The 10953-nt window shown below is 27.9% G+C and overlaps 2 long non-coding RNA genes across 2 annotated transcripts; one reads left to right on the forward strand and one right to left on the reverse strand.

Annotated features, from left to right (window-relative positions):
* Nucleotides 1-2708: 2708 nt before the first annotated feature.
* LOC113381975 lies at nucleotides 2709-3460 on the reverse strand. Its single transcript, XR_003367626.1, has 2 exons — nucleotides 3392-3460; nucleotides 2709-3025 (listed from the first exon to the last, which is right to left on the reverse strand). It is a non-coding gene; the product is annotated as an uncharacterized LOC113381975 (long non-coding RNA).
* Nucleotides 3461-3800: 340 nt separating this feature from the next.
* LOC113381976 lies at nucleotides 3801-4897 on the forward strand. Its single transcript, XR_003367627.1, has 3 exons — nucleotides 3801-3899; nucleotides 4163-4390; nucleotides 4678-4897. It is a non-coding gene; the product is annotated as an uncharacterized LOC113381976 (long non-coding RNA).
* Nucleotides 4898-10953: the final 6056 nt, after the last annotated feature.

The following is a 10953-nucleotide window of genomic DNA, read 5'->3' on the forward strand; positions in this document are numbered from 1 at the left end:
ATTTATGTATTTATTATAATTTTATATTAATTAAGTCATATAAAATAATAAATAGATGATGGAATTATGTCATTATATCTTTATTTTAAAAAAATATTCATCTAGATGATATGAAATAATTCCATTTTATATTTATTGTTTTATGTAACTTGAAAATAATATGTGAAAAAATATAAGTATAATTATTGAATAAATAGGTATTTATAATTATTGAATAAATAATAATTTAAGTATTTAAATCAATTATCATTGGTTTGCAGATGAACTAAAGTTAGCAACGGACGCCATCTTGTTTTGCAAATGCGCCGCTAGATGGCTTGTTAATAGTTTGCAGAAAATTTGCAAATAATAAATATTAATAACAATATGAAATTTTATACGAAACTGAATCAAATTTGTGAAATACAAATGATTTATATTGGGTTTTAGCGTTGCAAATATGATTGTAATGTTAAAAAGGCGTTTCAAACTTTGGTCAATTGACAGTTGACGCCGTTTTGTTTTGGTTCAATACCGAAGAATTTTTCGTTGCTTTTTTGCAAAAAAATAACTGTACAGGTGCAGTTTTTTAATGTAAATGGATACATTAGGTCAAAGTTTATTGAATTTTCATCAATAATACGCCGTGAAAACGGTTATATTATTTAAAACAGGACAAAACCACCGTTGGTGATTATGGCCGCCATCTTGGATTTTGCAAATGTCACAAAATTTGAATAGCGAAAAAACGCAAAAATCTCAATAAATATTATGTAAAAGTGCAATAATAATAAATAATATGTGATAAATTTATTGCAAATCAACAACAAAGCACGCCTACGATATTTTTACAGATGTAAACATTGTTCACAAATCAGTACCAGACGGTGTCACTTGTTGTGCGAATAAAACTTAATAATTAAGCAAAATTATAAAGAATAAAAGTTCTTACCTTTTATATGTGTAAACTGCATACCGGAACACATTATAACACTTTATAAACACTACTTGGTTGTAAAATAATTATTGTTCATTTTGATCACTTATTGTACTTGCACTACGAGATGTTCACTGTTCGGGAGCTGACGCACTAATGAGCTGCGTGCTAATTAGCACCGCCTTATATATGCTGGTTGGAGGCTACTCGCGGAGGCGCTCCCGTGGGTGAAAGAGCCTCCGGAAGAAAACATAACCCCTGTCTCAAACTTGTTAATTATTGGGATTTAAATCAAACTTCATGAGTAAAACCTCATATATATGTTGAAAACTATAAAAAACTTAATTACAATCAATAATTAAGCTCTATTCGTTAGTAATTAACTCACTAATTAAGCACTATTCGTTAGTAATTAATCACTGCACAACAATCAATTGTATGGATTCAAAGTAAACAGAAACAAGCAATTTAAAATAAATTCGTTAAAACCACACAATGACACTATGTAAAAATGATTAAAAACAATATGCTTGGCACAATAACTTTGCAATACAATTTTGGCAACCGATTTCCACACATTTTTTTACAAATTTGAATTTGTATAAATATATAACCACAAAATTTTTGTTATTCTTTTAGTTTTAAACGTCAAAATTAAATTCATGTAAACTGATAGCAGTGAAGTGTGCCACATAATTGAAACTATGCAAAACATAGGAGTCATTAAATAACAAAAAATTACGATTGCCAGAAAACCCATACACACTGAAGTTGGCTCCGGTGTTGATCATAACCTGTCAAAATTTCAGCAGTGTTGCTTTCTGCAAATCATTTAGGGGAATATTTAGTGCAATTCTTCTACCACTACTGCGCATATGCTCGATCTCATTTTTTTCTTGTAGCGTTGTATCGTGTCATGTCCGCCATTTTCTGTTCAAGTAAGACCTTTATTCTGATTGTGCGTTTTTAATTTCATTTAGTTTGCAGTTATGCCTTTTCATTTCGTTCCTTTATGATTCTTTCATTTATTTCATTTCATTTTATATTGTTCTTTCCTCTGCGGTTACCATTTTAGTGCTATGCAATCAATTCGCTTGTGCACGTTTCTTCTTAAGTAAGGCTTTTATTATTATTTTTCTTACATTAACATATTTTATTATAATTCGTTCTGTTTCTTTTCATTTATATTTCTTACTGCGCTTTTTGAAATTAACAAATTTACTTCTTCATTAGGTTTGTTTTATGAGGGTTATTATCTCACTTTCTACATTAAGGTCTAGCTTAGGTTCCACTTTCTTTACCTTCTTTTCACATTTAGGTCTAGCTGCTTCCATATTATTTTGCTACTTTTTACATTTAGGTCTAGCTTAGTACTTTTTACATTTAGGTTCGTTACTAGCTTAGCTTCCATATTATTTAGATACTAACATTTAGGTCTAGCTTAGGTTCCATATTATTTAAGTAGTTTTTACATTTAGGTTCGTTACTAGCTTAGGTTCCATATAATTTAGGTACTTTTAACATTTAGGTCTACCTCAGGTTCCATATTATTTAAGTCGTTTTTACATTTAGCTTCGTTACTACCTTAGCCATATTATTTAGGTATTTTTAACATTTAGGCCTAGCTTAGGTCCATATTATTTCAGTAGTTTTTACATTTTCGTTAATAGCTTAGCTTCCATATTATTTAGGTACTTTTTTACTTACGTTTACATTACTTTCTATTTTCATGCTCTAGCCTTTAGTTCATACTCATTTCACAATTTATACAATTTAGTCACTTTGCTCTTTATTCTCGATATCTATTTTATTTGTAATTTATCCAATAAACCAACATGGACTTTGCTTGTAGTGAATGCAAAACCACGTTTACAGCTCGTAGCTCTTTATATCGACACTTCAGGAGACAGCATGACAAAGAGCCACGAGCCATTTATCCTAATTCGTGTCAATTTTGTTATAAAACCTTTAAAACCATACATACTTTAGATAGACATGTACGCCGAGTCCATTGTAATATCCCTGCTCCTTCAACTACACAATCCTGTTCATCATCTTCCGAAGATTATACACATTTGTATTTATTTTGTATCATTCTTCTAATGTTTTCTATAACATAGGTCAAATTGTAAATAATATAATGTGTATATATTTCATTTTTAATAAAAATATTTATCGGAATAGATGATTTTTTTTAACTATGTTTGGTATTTTTCATGGCAATCATATTGTTAAAATTTGTATGAGATACACCTGATTATTTTAGAACATTCTAAATATCATTACTATATTTATATACAATTACTATAAATGCGATATATGTGAGTTAGGTGTTGATATATATTTTAATAAAACGAAAGACTGAAAATATCACAATTTAATACATATCATATGTTTGACTTCATTTTATTATATGATTATAAATATATACACAAAATATGAATTTGAAGTTGAGTTCTAATGAACAGAGCTTACATCAAGAACTTTGATGTTCATTTAATATTTAAGCGTGTAAATTCCTGGTCTTAATTCGATGAGAAATGTAAATAAAACTGACAATAAATTTAAAACATAGAAAATAGTGTGAGTAACTACAATAACTAATCTAAAACACTCTTTAATGTCCTAATCAAACAAAATTTATCGTTTTTCGTAATAATATTCGCTAACAAAGGACATTTCACTGTGAAAGCCATTAGTATATTGTCTAGGGTGAAAGCAATTCTTTTATGGAGGTTATATGTGTTATTTTGACGTTTCATTTGCGAATGACAGTTTAGGTGTATTACACAGTGTCTTTCGTCTCTGAATGTTGGTAAGTCGTTTTTTTTTATGACGTCTGTTGGGTTTCTTAGTACATGGCATATTTTTTGGGTTTTAACGGGGTGTGCAAAACATCTTATTCTTTATTGTGTTCGTATTCGTATCAAAACTGCAAATATTTCAATAAATACATCAAGATATGATAAATACCGATTAAAATGTAAGTATAAACTGTTAAAACATTATTGTAATATTTATATAAACTTTGTGTAAACTCACAAGTATTATCAGTCAAATGTCATGTCAGTTCAACTACCATTTCTATTAAAAATGCTGTATTTATTTTTGATTTTGTTTAATGATTATTTATAGTACAAAAATCTGTTACATTAATACTGTGACTATGTTAACAATAACTTACTTTATTTAAAAACTTAATTTTTAATACTTCACAGAATGTATAATCAATTTGTGATTGTTTAGGTTTTAATGAAGGATTTTTGGAGATATTTGGATTACTCTACTCATTCAGGACAATATAATCTTTTTGTGGAGATGACGAAGGGCACACTTTTAAATGCAAATAAAATGGATACTAAGTTTACTCAAAGATGACTGCCTTTATATACTAGATAATATTCTAATACTTAAAAATACTTTCCACAAATTTATTATGATTTTATCAATCAATTAGGAGAAATATCATAAGAGGTAAATGTTCTCGACTGTTAACCTAATTGAATATTGTTGCACAGAATTGTAGTGGAAAAATATAATTACAAATCAAGTTGACTTTTATCTGTAATGCAACTGTAGGATTCTCTACCTTTGCCTAATTCTCAATAATAAGAATAACTACAAAGAATGTATAATCAAATTATGATTCGAAGCTTATTAGACTCTTAAATGCAATACAAATATAGGTTTCCCTATACTTGAATATTTATTAATATTAGCAATAACTACACAAAATGTATAATTAAATTATGATAGTTTAGTTTTTAATGGAGGAATTCTGAAGATTACTATATTCCTATTTGGGTTACTCTATTTACATGTTATAAAGATGACCAAGAATACACAATGCAAACGCAAAATAAAAGAGGTTACTAAGTTCACTTACAGATGATTGTTTAGATACTCTAAATTATATTCTAATACTTCAAGATAATTTACTCAAGTTTATTATGAATTTGATGATAAATCAGGAGAAATATCATAGAGGTAAATATACTTGATTGTTAGTTAATTAAATAATATTACAGGGAATTACACTTGAGAAATAAACACAAATTAAATTGAAGCTTCTTGATATTATACATAGGGAAGTCTATGTACAAAAAACAGACAGATGTCTAATATTATTTTATAGATTATATAGATTTTGGCACTTACAAAGCTAATGAATCTAATAGGGCAAGGCAAAATCAACATACATTTAAAATTCATAGAATATATTCATGGAAACATAAATGTCAAGAATGGAAGAATTTAATGAACGCTTCTTAGTAGTTTCAATTTTGGACCTTTATAGCATAAAATTTAAATATACGTTTCACTCAATATTGATTGCAAGCACAAATATATATTATGAAGATATATAATGCAAATTTGCGAAATTAACAAAATATTGTATTGACACAATTGTGTTAAGCATGTAACCTTTTGTTTATTATTAAATGATAGCATCAACTGCAAGAATTATAATAAGTTGAACCAATTAAATAGAAAAAAACTAAACGAAGCTGATGTGAAAGATTTGGCAGCATAATAATTAATATAATTCACATATGGATTTGAAAGAATCTCTACAAATCATCAACAAAGCATTTTCATAGATCTTCCACATCTTATATTATGCTTAAATTATGAATAATAGGATATTTGTTAGCACTGGATGAAGATGCAAGTTTTAAGAAGCAATCTAAAGGTATTTTTATCATTCTTATACTAGATACAACTTATGTCAACATTATACAAATTGGTGATTTTGCAATTGATTGAATTATATTTGAATATAACTTTTTATTTATGGAATGAATTTTTCAAATACAAATAAAAAATACATACCTAGATACCTACATACATATTAATGATTAAATTTAAATTATTCGTTTGCGATAAACCTCGCTTCTCAGCTTTCGCGCGGTATTATGTCGTACTTCACTAATTGAAATTCGTATTATTAATGATACTGTAACATACACTGGAAACTGGAAGCGCACCTTAATTTGATATCAATTATTTGCAGATTACAATGGATTTATGAATTTTAGCATTAATTTTGACGTTTGAACAAAAATAACAGATTTCTGCTTAACAAAAAAACTGTTTATATATATATATATATATATATATATATATATATATTTAATTATTAACTCAATGTAAGCTGTTATAATATAGCTTATTAAAAATATAATTATTGATGGAAGGTATCTAGTTCTAGTCCCAGGGGTAACAGTATTGATCTGAACTGTCCTAAAAAAAATAGGATAAAAATTGGTATAATAATTATCACAATTTTGTGATTATTTTAGTAAATTTTCACTAATTTTGTTGATTTAAACTTTGGGACCAAAAACCCTGAATAACATTTCTAGAAGCGCAATCAAAAACAATAACACAAAGCGCCTCTTATTAGTAATATTTTGTATATTTTATTTAATTAGTAATTATTTTTATTTCAATTGTGTTTTTTAATGAAATAAATTTATGTTCATATAGCTTGTGTATATTATTATTTTGATAGTTATTTCCAAATTTTATGGTATATAATTTATAATATTATTTTCAGTTTGTTTTAAGTATAAAATCTAAATCAAATTTATTAATAAGCTAAAATAATTATATAATTAATTCTACCTGAATATTTTCATATTTTCAAGCAAATCTAAAAGATTAAATTTTCTGTTTGAATTTCGCGCTTTAAATTGTACAAGTAGCGGCAACGGTCATTTTGCTAACTTCAATCTGTTCACTTGTCAAAAAGATTTCCGTGAATTAAAATGAGCTCGCGTTAATTAAGAGTTTTTAATTAAATCCTTGATTAGTTTTAATTAATTTATGCATCAAATCATTTAATTAATTCTGTAAATCAATCTGATATAATTAATATATCGTGGAACGTTAATTAAAAGCCAAAAATTGGGATGTGTTGAAGCACTTAGGTGTTCCTTGAATAGTCATAATTATCTCTTTCAGGGCCTCCATTTTGAATCAATTTTATAAAAACATTTTATTTACAGCGCCAATGTATCCTTTATTTATATATATATGCAATTATCAATAATATAATTTATATATGTGCTTTTGTGGGTTATACTTAAGTGCTTCTGTATCATACCTGAATTCACAAAATTCTTTTAATTCACAAAAGTCTCTGATATATGTCGTGTGTCGTGTATTCTGTAAAGACTTTACTCGGACAATTGCAACATGTCGAATATACATGTAAAAGACAATGCTATGTAGTGGTTCTAAAGTAGTGATTTTGTGTCGAGTACTTGAGATTTCTGGCAGATGCTCCAGAGGTGGTCGAAGTCTTGGATTTGTGTTCTGGGAGTTGCTGCAGGGGATTTCTAACAATGTAAGTGAAAAGCATGTTTTGTACCAAGCGAGTTGATGAATATATTTCTAGAATTATATACAGGCATTTATCGTACTACATCGGACCAATAATGTCTAAATATTCAATATTTATTTTATATATATATATATATATATATATAAATATATATATATATATATATATATATAGTCTGGGGAAATATGGGTGTAAATTTTTCAGGTCAGAAGTTATCTCTTTGGTTAGTTGTTTGTTTGCTGTAAGTTTGTCAAAATATTTATGGCACGTACCGTTTATGTAGTCAGTTGGATCGCTATTGGTAATTTTGTAAGTATTAGTGTCAAGTAATAATTCAGATATTTTATTTATATAGTCTTGCTTGTCTATGATAACGGTGATGTTGCCTTTATCCACCACTATATCCGGATGATTTTTGAGAAATATTTTGCAAGCTTTAAGGTCTCTAAGAATATTATCGTAAGTTGTATTTTTGGTATTAAAGGAATTAATATGTGAGATGAATTTTTTATGAAAAAGATTTCTAGTGTGAATTTTAGTTTTCGGATCTTCGGATATATATATATATATATATATATATATATATATATATATATATATGGGTGTGAAACTATAATTTGAATAGAATTAAATAAAAAGATATTACTTAAAATTTATTCTCTGTAAGGGGTTTACAATTACTGACCTAGTTTGTATTACAAGCTACTTTTTATGCGTGTAATAATAATATTTCTTATTATTAACATATTTTATGTTTGTTTTTCACATTGTTCATAATGCCGGTGATATCAAATTATATATTGAAACCGGATGGAAAAATTAATTGGAAGGTGCTTTGAGAACTTGCCTTTTTGCTATCTGATATCATTTATAAAGCCTGTATATATTTTAGTAAAATATTTTCTGGCTCGTGCTTTATTATTATTTTGCATACATATATCTGCTGAAAATAATGATCATATTCAAGTCAATATAATTTTTTTAATAAATATATTCATATTATAATATTATTCATAAAATACAATTTACCTTTTGTTTATTCAACTACAGCTATAATGCGAATAAATGATTTTAAGAATTAATTAGGCAGACATATGTGTAAAAGACTAGGTTCTTATTTAATTTGTTATGGGGAAAACATGCTGATTCAGTTTTTTCATTTATTTATACAAGTGCCTTTTATACATGTTCTAAATCATTAGAGTTTGAAAGACATTAAAAGTAATTTATATTATTACAATTCCATAAAAATACTCCACCAGAATTTCTTTTGTTCTATAAATAACACTATGAGCTGATTTTGTGTAGAATTTAGAATTCTTATATGTATATTACATTTTTGTGTGCATTGATTACTTATTTGTTGAAGGGGGGGTCCTAGCTTTATTCCTTAGGTAACTCCTAAATTGATGGTATTTTGTTACAAATTACAAATTTACTTTATTACAAATATCTCATTTTTATTACACCTCTTGTTCATTATTATACAGAAAAAATATTTGTATTTGTATTTGATATTTTCAGTATCAAGAATCATGTGTTTTCCCTGTAGCGATATTGACTGCATGTACATTCTTATTATTGATAACACGATTGTTGGTTTTGATCAAATTATTTCAAATACTCAATATGACTTACCAAATTGTTAATTAGATGCAGCTTTAAAAGTCTTTTACTGTAGTTTTATTTTAAATTTATTCAATTATATCGCTGCATAGCTGAATGATAGATTTTTATTCTTTTATTACTAAGAACAATTTTGATCAAGACATGCAATCAAAATTTCGAAGAGTTGGCTTGAATGATTAGACAAAACGTAATTTTATTTACAAGTTTATTATTCAATTCAAGTTGTAAAAATTATTTAACTCGATTTCTAAAGGATAAAAATCAGCTTTAAACAGCTTTGAAGTTTTTAATGTTCAAGTTTTCGAACATTTTTCATTATTTCATTTTACAAGTTTTATTGAATTTCTTTTATGGCTTTTTCTAATAATTTGTATATTATTCAAGTCAACTAAATTTGTTTTTGTCTCGATTAATTGTAAAGGTTTCACATGTTATATCAAGTCATATAAACAATTTTGATTCGATTAATATCATTTCATTTCATCGATTAATTAAATAATTCTCTCGAATAATTTTTTTTTTTATAAGTGCAAATTTTCTGATTATAATTCTTTCGAATAATTTTTTTTCTCTAAGTCTTTTCAGATATTTTTTTAAGTCCAAATTTTCTGATTATAATTCTTTCGAATAATTTTTTTTTCTAAGTCCTTTCTGATAATTTTTTTTTTTCTAAGTCCAAATTTTCTGAAACCTTTTCAATTAAGACAGACGAGTTATTTATGCATGCTGTATTATCCCAAAGCCAACATTCGAATGAATGAGGCTCACATTGAATATTTCACAACGAGAAAATTTTATTGGGGCAAGTCCCAGTAATTTTTTCTCATTGTGAAAATTTCAATGTGGACTTCATTTCATTAGAGTGTTGGTTTTGGGAATTGGTGTGAGGGAACACTAAAAAACATAAAAAAGTTTCAACGCTGAACAGAAAAGAGAAAAATTGACCTGGGACTTAAGGGGTTTTTTTTTAGGCTCTCCACCTCTCCCCTTCCTCCTCCTCCTCCTCTTTACCCTTTTTTTTTCCTTTTTTTCCGCTTTTTTTCACATTTTTTTTCCTTTTTTGGTGTTTTTTCGCATGTTGTGGTTTTTGGGCAGATTTTTGGGTCCGGCATGCATCTCCCTCCGCAATGTGTCTCTCTGCGTGTAACCTCTCGCATCATGGACCTCAGGTTGACCACCACTTCGTGTGTTCGTTTCAGGACCCTTTGCGCTCGCCAACAGCCAGCCACCAGCACTGCTCCATTTTTTCTGCTTCCGAGTTGCTCGTCGTCGCCTTCAGCTGGACTCGATCCGTCTCACCTTGTGCCTGCCTCCAGAGCGATTTCACCGAGTATGCGGTCACTTAAACCGCTCGGCTATTTAAGTTATTGATGATAAAAGTTATTTTTATTCCTATATTATATTAATATTGAATTTTAATAAAGAATATGTATCATACACATCTCTCTTATTCATCATCTGCCTCTACCCCTCTCTTTCCCCAGTTCTTCCTCTACCTTTTTTTTTTTTCTCTTTATGTATCTCTCTTACAGTGAAGTGCGAAACTTGAGTTTTTTGTTTTTCAGAAATATACTAAGTGTCAAGGTCGAAATGCGACACCTGAATTTAATATTTTGAACTAATATTTGATAATTATGAAAAACTAGACATTTGATTTTTTGTGCCTCTTCTGGAATCGAACCGAGACACGCTGAGCAATCTTAGTGGTCACTTAACGATCTCGGCCAATTGGTTACTCGACACCGTAGTCTTTTGTAAAAATATAAAGTATTATTTTCAAACTGAAAGACATAAGTTTCCTAAAAATGTAGTATGCCAAATGTGCGAATGGCCGAGGTCGTAAAGATACGGTTTAGGCCAGAATATCAATTCGAAGTTCGCTAGTTCAAACCCCATTTGACTGAAAAAAATATTTGGAACCAATAATTTTTCAAACTGTGTAAATAAATAAGACATATAGATAGAATTAAATTTATTGAGTGTCAGTATTACAAAAATCGACATAATATATATATATATATATATATATATATATATACATATATACATATACGCATAT

The sequence above is a fragment of the Ctenocephalides felis genome, unplaced genomic scaffold, assembly GCF_003426905.1.
Source record: "Ctenocephalides felis isolate EL2017-DRISC unplaced genomic scaffold, ASM342690v1 CF-g0.4_SCAFFOLD_03235, whole genome shotgun sequence".
Lineage (NCBI taxonomy): Eukaryota > Metazoa > Arthropoda > Insecta > Siphonaptera > Pulicidae > Ctenocephalides > Ctenocephalides felis.